Source organism: Tupaia chinensis, unplaced genomic scaffold (genome assembly GCF_000334495.1).
Source record: "Tupaia chinensis unplaced genomic scaffold, TupChi_1.0 Scaffold000494_1, whole genome shotgun sequence".
Taxonomy (NCBI): domain Eukaryota; kingdom Metazoa; phylum Chordata; class Mammalia; order Scandentia; family Tupaiidae; genus Tupaia; species Tupaia belangeri.
In genome coordinates, this window is record NW_006160006.1 from 5,182,231 (window position 1) to 5,194,603 (window position 12,373).

Consider the following 12,373-nt stretch of genomic DNA (forward strand, 5'->3'; position numbering starts at 1 on the left):
CAGGTGGTTCCCTGGGAAAGACCTCTCACTGAATCATGAAGTGACTGAGAACATCACACGGCACACAGAAGGCGCCCAGCAGAGACCGCTGGCTTTTATAACACTCACTTCCACAGCAGTGTGCCCACTCCCTTAGAGCAGCCTTAAGCCATTCATGAGGGCTGAGTCCTCCTTAATCCATCGACCCCCCAGGAGAGCAGTGCCCTCCACGTCCTGTCGCCTCGTAAGACCGTTACTTTGGACAGTAGATTTCAGCGTGAGTTTAGATGAGGACACACGTTCAAACTATGGCATGTGCTCTGCATCTGTCTCACACTGCCCAAGCCACCCCTTCCCACAGCTGTACATGGTGGAAATGGTCTTATCATACCCCTCAGTAATCCATTATAAAACGGAAACAAAACAAAACAGGCCGCCTGAGTCCTAGTGGTTAAGAGCCAAATCTCATATGACAAACTGTATTCAAATCCCAGCCTGGCCAGATTGAAAAACATGCCAAGAGCACGTGTGTGCCCCGAATTCTAACCGGGTAGAGAAATGGAGAAGGGGTTGCAGCATGACCACACGCCTTAGGGGAGTGCCTTCTCTCTTTTCCTCTCTCTCTGGTGATCTCAGGTGTCCTTCAACAAAATTAAAAGAGGGACCAGCAGTTGGCATAATGACTATGTCACTGGACTCCCATGTAGTCGACCGCGGTTTGAGTCTCGGACCTGGAGGCTTAAAACTCACGTTGGGCACGTGTGCGTGCGTGTCCAAGATCCCTAGAGGAGAATGTAGGAGAAGGGATTGTGGTGCGGCCATCCCCCCTGGGGGGTGATTTCTCGCTTTCTGTCTCTCTCTGTCTGTCTGGTGAGCGTACGTGCCCTATGGTAAAAACCTCTCAAAAAACAATAATAATAAAAAAAATGAAAAGCATAACAGGTTTGAACCCTGGAAAATATAGGTGGTGTAGTGATTGAGATGTTGACTCCCACATATAGAGATATAATGCTATCCTGGTTCAAGTCCTGGACCTGGCAGCTTGATTTCTTGCTAACCCTATCTCTCTCTGTCTTTGTTTCTCTCTCATCAAATTTAAAAATAATAAGAAATAAAATTAAATGAATATATTATTTTTAAAAATAAAATTTAGGCTCTGTATAGCACAAATATAATTTTTGATAACGTGTATTTTTAGGTTACAGATTCTCTTCAAGAACCTGTGTGTTGAATATTATGTCCATTCATACACATGATTTTATTCATAGACTTGCATGCACAGAATATAATGATTTAATATACAATGTAGAAAAATTTATCTTAAAAGAGTAAAAAAGGAAAAGATATTAATGGTGACTATTCATAATTTACAAGCTCTGATTAGCAGAAATGTCATATATAGCTAAAATGCTGCAGCCACTATAAAAATTAGGGGAGCTGATTCGGCCTTGAGGTTTTATAAATGCGAAGTGAAAGCTGGCTGCACACGTCCTATTCTTCCCCACCTAATGAAGATAAATTCCGGAGTTTCTCTTGAAGATTTTCAAGTAAATTAGAACCTAGAGGCCTGTCTAGTTGAGAGAAAAAAGACATAATAAAAAGCAGTAGATAAAGGGGTAGGCTCTTTAGTCTCACAGTTAACAACTTTTCATAGCAAGAAAATGTTTGCTCGAATGAGCTGACCAGCCATAGAAATAGATCACGCTCGGCCCACCTCTTTACCATTCAACTTCACATAAATGTCCCCGGCTCCACCTTCAGTCGTTCAGCCTGAGACTGATTTTTACGTGCAGAAAATGTCCGACAGTAGAACGCTAATCCTTCACAACAGGAAATTTTAAACTTTTAAAAGAGCAATGTTTCATGAAGTTAATGAAATTGTCACCGGGACACTTGGTAAATTTGTCATAGAAAATTGCATTCATCGAAGATTAAAACAGGTAACAACTGAAGACGGGAGATAAACAAAGATTAAGATGGCACATGCCTTTTGAGAGATAAAAGAGAGATGTTACAAAGAGCAAAGGAGAAAGTAGCATAAATTGAGGTAGTCGTAGGGGTTTTTTTATGATCATTTTTTTGTGATCACAGCATAATGGTTAAGGATTTTAATTAGGGAGCTTGGGTTGAGACCACATCTCTTCCACTTCCTAGCTGTGTAGCAATTGGCAAGTTACTTACACCCTCTGTGTCTCAGTTTCCTGCATAAACTGGCCATGGTGTAGCACCTCGTCATAAACTGACCTTGATACATTTCTGATTTGGAGTATGTAAGCTTCTCCAGAAGCAGTGAGATCTAGTTGTTGGTCCTAATTACACTTTCAAGTCTAATTTTCATGTCAATGCAATGGACAATAATAGGGATACAGAGGCCACATGTGCTTTTGATTTGACCGATATTTTCATCATAGTTAGCCTTTGCATTACTTTAATGCTTAAAATTGGATGGTAGTTTAGAACAAATCAAACACCATTCTAAAGCAGCCATTATAATTCAGAAATAGATGCATACATCTTTAAACATGCAAAAAAATTTAATATTAATTTTAATAATGGATAAGTTGTGTTAAAAAAGTACTTTTGGTTATTAGCATGACATCTGTTTTTGTTCAACTCAGTTGAAATATTCACCTCTCTATCTTACGTAGCTAGCATGAGTATCATTAAGTCCTAAGAGCTCCATCCTAGGGACAAGGGAAGTTTATCATTCTGAACCCACTGTGAAGCCAAGATGAATTTTCTCCAGCGTACATAGTATCCATATCTTTAGAGATATAATGTTATCCTGACCTGAACCTAAATGTCACATATACTTTATTTGAGATGCCATATTATGTGTGTGTCACGTGTGTGTGTGTGTATTTTATAAAATAGCTCTAGAAACATTAAAGTTCATGAATATCCAGGTTCATGAAGATTTATTCTGGCCCATAAAACTAATTATGAAATTTCAGAAATACTTAAAGTATTATTTGGAACACATATATGTGTATATATATGAAATTAACTTCCGCTCTCATACAGGTGTCTTAGTTACTCTGTGGCAAAGGCAAGATTTCAGTCACATTTAAGGGGTTTTTTTTGGTGTGTGTGTGTGTGTATCTTTAATATTTTTTCATTTTCTTTTATACATTCAATCGCATTATTATTTGGCTTACAAAATGGATATTTCAACAGGTAAACATTTCTCCCTAGAACAGTTGATAAAACTATAAAATATCTTCAACAGATAATACCACAGTTCTTTGTGCCATTAATGCTTTGCCTTCCTATTTTTCTTCTAAATGTCCTTCTTCAGACCCTCCTCTTTCACACACACTATATCTGGTATTTATATCTATATGCTGTGTTTATCCTTTAGTCAATCAGTTTCAGTCATAGAGTGCGGACACTCAGTATATATTAAGTGGGGACATACAATACCTCTCCTTATCATAACTTGGTGTGCTTCATTCAACAGTAAATCTTCCATATTCATCCACTTCTTATCAACAGCCAGGGTTTTGTTGTTTATTTTTTTTTTATGGTTGAATAGTATTCCATAGAGTATACGTGCCACAGTTTTTCTATCCATTCATCTGTTCATGGGCATTTGGGTTGTTTCCATGACTTAGCAATTGTGAATGGTGCTGCAATAAACATCGATGTGCAAGCACTTTTCCAATTAAGTATTCTTCTGTCCTTTGGGTGGATACCAAGGAATGGGATTGCTGGATCATATGGTAGTTCTATTTGCAGATTTTTGAGGAATCTCCAAATTGTTTTCCACAGTGGCTGGACCAATTTACATTCCCACCAGCAATGTAAGAGATTTCCTCTTTTATCAAACCCCCGCTAGCACTTATAATGTTTTGTTTTTTTAATCTTGGTCATTCTGACTGGGGTTAGGTGGTATCTCATTGTTGTTTTGATCTGTATTTCCCTTACAATGAGGGATGCTGAGCATTTTTTCATATGCCTTTTAGCTATTCATATGTCATCTTTAGAGAGTGGTTTTTTCAACTCATTCTCCCATCTTTTAATAGGATTGATTGTCCTTTTTCAGAAAAGCTGCTTGAGTTCCTTGTGAATTCTGGTTATAAATCCCTTATCTGATGCATAATTTACAAAAATATTTTCCCATTCTGAGGGCTGCCTACTCACACTAATTACTGTGTCTTTTGCCATGCAAAAACTTCTTAGTCTGATGTAATCCCTCTTGTCTATTTGGGGATTATCAACTGTGCTTTGGGGGTCTTAATATTAAATGCTTGTGCTCTTATTGAAAATGGGTGGATGGGACATTTTGTTTATTTAGTTCTAGGTGGCTCTGTATTTTTCTCAAATCTGTGCCCTGTTGTCAGGATCTATTAGAATAAATATATCCCCTTCTGAGTGATATTGCCCAATCTCCCAGGATCCAGTTCTGGGCCCTAGAGAAAGACCCAGACATCCTTGTCTTTCCTGGGAGCCATTTTTGATAAGGATGAAACCTCTACCTAGCTCTCCTTCCCAAATCTAAGCAGGTATCTGAGGTCATCTATGTTATTGGAATCTCTCTTCTTTCTTTTAAAATGTCTTCTTAAAAAGTAAGAATTCAGCACAGCTTTCGGGTCTGTCATGAAACCTGATCTTCAATAATGCTTGCATCAATAAAGGGAGCCTGGATTGCTTCTGGGCGGTTTACAGATGTGGATATTGAAGTTGCTAGTGGTATCTGAAGAGTAGGATGGACAAAAACAGTTGTAACCAAGAGCTCAGCCCATCAGTAAATTCTGGAGTGAGAATAGGAAAGAATCGGATAATTGGATGGCCAGAAATTCAAAGGAATGGGTTCTTTCTATTCTCTGTCTCCTTCCTTCTTTTCTTTCTTCCTCTCTTTTTCTACCTTTACCGATCTGTCTGCCTTCTACCTACCTACCTATCTATCTAGTTACCCATCGTCTGTTTAGCTAGCTATCTGTCCAGTCCATTATTCTGTGTACCTTTGTACTCGTCCATCTGGAGAAGACTGGTATTGGGAGAGGAAACACCCAGAATTGGCAGCAGGGAACTCTTCATCATCCCCCCTTCCTTGCGCTGAGGCAGAGTAGAGGTGTGAGAGAGATTAACCTCTAGTTAAATTAATTATAATTACTCAACAAATGGTTTTATTAAAGGGCAGCTAGATTTCTCCAAAGTCACTATGGAGAAGAATAAATATTTTTAAGAAAATTGAAAGCAAGAGGGGGGGGTTTGACCAGAGAGCAAGGTTTCCAGAGCTACCATGCTGGCCTTGGGTTGGGGTGGAATGGACATTGGGTCAGGCTGGGAGATGTGCAGAGCCAGGAGAAGTTTGGATTTTCCGGGGTTGTGATGCACAAAGGGATTTGGCTCAGTTATCCCTGGTGGGACACCTGTCAGATGGTCTGCTGGGGGCTTTTCTCATCTGGTAATGTAACACCAGTAGAATTTAAGTAAAGCAGGCATTCCCTTGTGATTCTGAGTTTAAGTAAGCAGCTGTATTGAGTATATTGATTTAGGTTTCTTTCATTTAGATTCTGTCATCTTAATAAGTTGAGTCACATTAGGAGCGCATATTAGAATGAAGTATGTCCCTAATGTGCACACACGCAGACTCCTTATTAAAATAATAAAAACAACTGCTTGTTCACAGGATTGAAATTATTATGTTATGCACTTTTGACTTAAAAACATCATTTGCTCAATGACTACCATATGTGAATACATTTACAAAATTAAGTAAGAAGCAAGGATAAGTAAAAGCAGATATTTTGAAGTGAGAAGATAGGCAGGATCTGGGGTTGTTGCAATGTTCATATGTACCAGGTGCATTTTAGAAATGACTAGAACTGTCTCCTAGGGGAATGAACAGTTCATCTGTATTTCAAGTTAATAAAGCCTCTTACAATTTTAAAGATTTTTTAAAAAGGTCTGATCTAGTCAACATATTTATTTACCATGAGATTAGTGAAAATTGTTTTGTCTCACAGATAAGCTATTTCAGAGTGAACAGACCCAGTACTAATGAAAAGAGCCCAGGCATAGATGGAGCCCAGACTAAGAGGGTTTCCAGGGAATGCCATGGCGATTAATCCTCTTTAAGAAAGGAGGGCAGACAGCACAAAGGCTTTTGTCCCAGTCATCCTCAGAGGAGGGTGGACAACTATGCCTTGCATTTAAAAGCCCATAATCCTATCAGGCATGCAGAATAAAGCAGCAGAAGCCAGGTGTTTGATTTAGAAAGGCAGAGTCTCCACACCAGCAGGCAGATCCTAGGAGTACCCCAATGTTCTTGCCAGGGCTAAAGACTTCAGAATATATAAACAGCAACAATTAGAACTTAACAGAGAAAGGTAAGGTCTGTTTCTGTGCAGCTCAGGGCCACCACTAAGCACCAGTATTTGCAATTGTATATGGGAAAGTAAGTAATTGCAGGTGTCCATTTTTTAAAATGTATTTCTAATATGTTTGGACAGCTAGATTATCAAATTTTACGTTTTTATTTAATTTATACATATTGATTATTATGTGTAGCATTTTCCTTTAGAATGTCAGGAAGTATTTACAGGGACCACCAGATGGCATATAGGTTACATGGCTGGACTCCCACATGATCAGCTGCAGTTTGAGTCCCCAATCCGGCAGCTGAAAACTCACGCTGGGCACATGTGCATATGTGCCCAAAATCTCAAGAGTAGAATTAAGAAGAAATGACTGTAGCATGGCCATCCCCCCAGGGGGTGATTTCTCACTTTCTATCTCTCTGTGAGTGCACATACCCTATAGCAAAAAATCTCTCTCAAAAGAAAAAGAACGAAAAAAGCAGCATTTGCAGATCTGTCATTCATGCTCAGAGAAGTCCTTTGAGCTCTGTAGGGTGAGTTAAAAATGAAATAATGTAAATTGGTCCTAACAGTGGTTTATTAAACATAATCATTGTTTTTTAATGAGTCTTTGGAAAAAGTTCACATGGGTCCTTTTGATTTGTTTTAATGTTATATGGGGCAGATTAGAAAGCCTAAGGAAAACTTCGAATATTTCATTACGTTGACTGAGTCCTGTTACAGTATAGCATCAGTCACATGTGATTAAGCATACTGGGCCAGCCTGCAGTGTGGTAGTTCAGGTGGCTGGATCCCATGTGGCCAGCCCTGCACTTCGAATCTTGGGCCCAGTGGCACCAGAATCACTCTGGCCTTGTGCATGCCCACAGTCCTGAAAGGAGAGATTCAGAGAAGCGATTGTGCTGTGACCATTCCCCCTGTGGGACTGGAGGTGCTTTCTCACTCCCTCCCTGCCCCTCCCCTTTTTGGGCAAGTGCATCTCTCTCCAGCAAATGAAAAAGAATGATAATGTCAATTTTTTACTCTCTGTCTTCCACATCGTTTATTTTTAGGGCACTGCTGATCAGATGCAATGACCATGGTTAGTTATTTGATAGCATGTCACTGCTCATCCTCTGTAGAACTAAAAGCCAGGAGGCAGGGACTGTGCCGTTCTCATTCCCTACCTCGCCTCCGGCCCCTGGCACAGGTCCTGACATATGTTGGTTGCAAACAAGGTCAGGGAAGGTAGGTGTGGGGAGAAGAGAGAAAGGAAGGATGAAAGGGAGGGCACAAGAAGGTGTTCACACTGAGTAGTAGAAGACTCAGCCTGTCCTAAGGACGTGAGAAGCATCAATCCAGTACCTGGAGACCTGCATTCCTACCAGAGGAGTATCTTTATGTTCTGACTTTTACACTATGATGTAACACATACTTTCCAAATAAAGAAGTGTATGTATGTGTGTGTGTGTGTGTATATATATATACATATCTATCTATATCTATCTATCTATATATTCGCCTCTCATGTTCACAATGACTTGGATGGACTTTATTTAAGATAAGGAGGACTGGCCCCATGACCTAGTGATTAAAGGAGCCTAATTCCACATGGCCAGCCACAGTTTTAATTCTGGCCCTGAGGGTTTGAAAAACACATGTGTGTGCATGCCCAAAATCCTGATGGAGGGACGGAGAAAAGAATGCTAGGTGACCATGTCCTGTGGGATGTGCTGTCTTCTTCTACCTTTCTCTCAGTGTACCCTCTGGCTTATAAAAAAAAAAAAAAAAAAACAGGTTAGAGAAGCACTGACTTCTGACGATAAGACCATCGTGATCCTGGATGGTCTGAGGAAAATAGATTGTGAAGGGATGGGGAAGAATTCTAATAATGTGACATAAGAGGGCAGCTCTCTGAGTTCACAGCTGCTGTTTCTCTTCTGTCTCCGTCAAGACACAGATATGGACCTGGAAGATCCCACTTCTTTGTCTTTTCTCCCAACACTCATTGTCTTATCAGCATGGTTTGCCCCTGAGAACCACCAAAATCCATCCTAAGTCTTTTATCCCTTTTATAAGAGTCAGCCTAGTAGTTGTGAGACCCATAACATCTCATGTCCCCAGAATGATACTCCTGTGTCTCTAAGAGCCTCTATACTCACTGCTGGCGCCTTCTATTCCTCTTCCCAGTTTAATTTATCTTCATATCAATTATCCTCCTCAGACACAGAGTGTATCTTACTTTTACATTTCTTGGCTCTCACTTTCCTAGAATTTGAATTCCTCATGGGAGCGATTTTTGTCTGTCTTCTTGTCAGCTGTGTTTTCAGAGCCCAGGACAGTGTCTGACACGTTGTTGGCTATGAGAAATGATTTGTTGAATGGACAATTAAATAAGTGAGTAAAAGAGAAGAGTGAGGAAAATAGTTTGAGGGAGGAATATTTGTTTTTGTTTTGGGACAAAAGAAAATGTAGCATAAAACATGGACTCATCCCTGAGTTATTGCTATCCTCGTTCCAATGTCGACAATTCTATTGCATTTAAGTTAAATCTGTAGCTGCTCTGGATAGTGTTGAGCACCCTCAAGGCTTCACGTTTACCTTGTTCCCTGATCCTAAACTCCATGGAGCCCCAACTTCATGTAACTGGATCAGGAAAAACAGAGTGTGCAAAAATTTATCTTTTGTAGCATTAGGGAGTTCACCAAGACACTGGTGAGTTTGGGAAACACCCTCACCTTTATTTTATTTTTTAATTTTTTTTACACTCACACTCTGTATATTATTACAGCATACCAGATGAATTTCCCCATCCTGAATACACTACATATTGATTCAACAAAGATATTACCATACATATTATAAGATTAATTTTCCATTTTTGTGTCATTTAAATGTTTTGCTTCTTTCTTTTCCCCCTTGATTCCCTCCCTCCAACCCTATCCTACTTCCTACCCTCCTCCCACACTGTCTCTCGTGTCCAAAGTTGTTCTCCATGCCTTTATCCAATCTCTCAGTATCTGCCATGGAGTGCCAACATTCAGTATATATTGAGTGGGGACATACAGTGCCTCTCTTTCATAGTCTGGCTTGCTTTGCATAGTAGTAAATCTTCCATATTCATCCTGTTTCTATCAAATGCCAGTGTATCATTGTTGTTTTATGGCTGAGTAGTAATCCATCATGTATATGTGCCACATTTTTTCAATCCATTCATCTGTTCATGGACATTTGGGTTGGTTCCATTATTTTATAGTAGCTAACAAATGAAATTATGACTGGCCTTCTCGAGTGAGTCGTTATCATAGGCATTTAAATAACAATATAGCCTGTGAATCTGGCCCTGTCATGAATTACTAGTCCAGAATGAGGCTTCTAGCAAGCAGATTTTAAGATCTGTACCAGAGACCAGATGAAAGCAGAGCAGGAAACTGTCAAGTCCTACTAGTGTGTGTACTGGGCACCAGGAAAGGAGATAGACTTTCATATTCTGTTACACATTCTTCTCCACAGTCAAACATGATCTCACTAAGGCTATCAAGACTCTGGTTGTCTGAAGCTACCGAAAGGTTGCACAAACTCATCAGGTCATGCATACTACGTATATGCAGCCTTTGGGTGTATCGGTGCTATCTCAATGGAGCCATTTTTTAAAAAATTAAAGCAAATTTTCAAAAAAGTCATAAGAAAGTACCTCTCTCATTAGGAGTACCCCAGTCTATGCCAGATCTTCACACCTAAGGAAGAAAAATAGCTACTAGAAAACATGTTTCATTTTGTTAATCAGAAACAGGATAAATGAGAAAAATATGATGAACAAGAGAATGGACCACCCCTCTCCCTTGCCTGCACATGATCTGAGATGAGCCGGGCTCTCGTATTTTGAAGTAAGAATAGTAACCATTTCTAGACAGGACCTTGAGATTCCATGGATCATACTCATGAAAACAGCATCCCAGCCAGGATGTACAGTGATGATCAGACCCAGATCAAGTTAGTCTTACGTGAGAACCAGCAGTCAGGGAAAGTCTGGTGTCTTGGTAGAAGGGATTTTAATTTGAGTAAAGTATTAGAGCAGAAATAAATTTGAGATGCAAAATGACAAAAACGTTTCCTTCAACTTGCTGTTCCATTTCTGTTTTTGCAAACAAATATAAAAGTCACTAACAATATTAAAATACCCGACCAAACCCTGGTGTTATCACCTCGTAAATATCACCACACTATTAGCATCTCAGATCTGTAGGACCAACGCAGTGAGTTAAGATGGAATCCATGGCCCCGCTCGCAGGCCCCGGGAGAGTCGTCTTCCATGATCTAACAATAACAGATGGGGAACGACTCCGAGCTCTGTTGCTTACTAAATAGAAAAGCAGCATTTCGTGTTCCCATTAGGCTTATAGGAAAGATGGCTTCAGCCATTAGGTAGCTTTGTTAATCCCTCCAGCTGGACTGTGCAAAAATGTAGAGCTTCATACTTGCCATTTTCAGTGTCTGCTTATATGGATCCGTTAAACCAGATAAGCCTTTTGCTTTCTTTTTTCCCATTAGGTGGCAAATATCAGCTTACCCAGTAAAACTTTAATGCCATACATAAGAGTAGCGAATCCACTACACTTAGAGGTTCTGTCTAGCAGCGCACACGCGGAGGTTGTGGGTCACTGCCGCCGTGGCCAGAGAGGGCACTGGAGGCCCCAGAGACCCACGCTAAGCCCCAGCCTCAAGAGCCCATCCTCTGGCAGTCCTAAGTGAACTCGCCACCTTAGAGGTGAGCGAGAAGGGTTAAAATTCAGCCCCAAACCACGCGAGGATCTTTAGAAATTGGCACCAGCCCTCCAAGTTATGAATAGAGAAGGTCAGAACGCTCTCCACCAGGAGCAGCGACCCCTGGCGGGAACGCAGAACCACAGCGTGCACCTGCTGAATTCCCCAGGGAGTTGTTGGAGAGGAGATGCACGATAGGATGGGAGGGATCCTGGTGTTTTAAAGTGTTTTCATTTCTTTCCTGAGACAGAGAGCAAGATAAAGAGGTGGACAACCCTACAGGATCGTCACACCGCGATCCACCCCACCCTTATGCCTGGCGTGAACAGGCAGGCTTCCTATGCAAATTTCAAGCCTTGTATTGTGTTACCACTAGGCCACCAGCGCGCCCCAAAATTGTGATTTTTTAAATTTTAAGTGATCACTTTTGAGTGATCAAAAATGTTATCTTTTAAAAAAATATTTACTTATTTAATTTTATTTGTTATTATTACTATTTTTCATTTGACCAGAGAGAGAGAGGAAAGGAAAGTGAGAAAGCAAGCCACCAGGTTCAGGACTTGACCGATGGTTACCCATGTGGGAGTCTAGCGTCCCAACTACCACGCCACCTGCCAGCCCCATATACTGTTACCTTAGACACGACTTTGTGTGTGTGTGTGGGGTGGTGGTGGTGGTGGTAGTGGTGCTAATCATCATATTTATTTTCTAATTGAGGAAAAGTTGCATGATTTGTTCAATATTACAGAGCTATTAAGTGGCAGGACCTAATCCCAGAGCTGTCTGACTGCAAAGCCTGTGTTTTTTTGACTCATTGCACCACCTTAAACACACACACAGATGCACACACACTCACACACACACAGAACACTGCTACAGACACTGTTTTCCTGCCTTTGCACAAAGGGGCAGGGGCATGAAAGACACGCACACAGCTCCACAGCTGTCCACGAGTAGGAAAGCCTGAGGACTCCCCCGGCTCTGTTCTGTGAAGGCAGGGGTCGGAACCAGTAGTGTATAAACAAGCTGCAGCCTCAGCCCATGGGCCTGAGCACAGAGTCGAAAAGCAGTTTGATGGCTGTCTTCCCCCACGCCTGGGTAGATTTTCACCATCAATCGGTGCATTAATTCTCCCTGGCTCCTGGGAACAGTCATTTGCTTAATAGCTTTTTTCCAAGGGAGTCATCACAGCCCGAATGACTTAACTTCCAGCCGGGGTGGGGACAGAGTTCAGAAAGAAGAGGAAAGTTCTGACTTCATTTTTCACAACTAATACGGGGAACAAAGTTGGAACAAACTGCCTCCTTATTTCTGGTGGGAAAGAG

At 40.9% G+C, this 12,373-nt stretch overlaps 1 protein-coding gene across 1 annotated transcript in view; it reads left to right on the top strand.

Moving 5' to 3' along the window:
• FSTL5 (follistatin like 5) overlaps positions 1-12,373 on the top strand; it is a 570,868-nt gene that overhangs the window by 342,014 nt on the left and 216,481 nt on the right. The gene's annotated exons all lie outside the window — the stretch shown is intronic.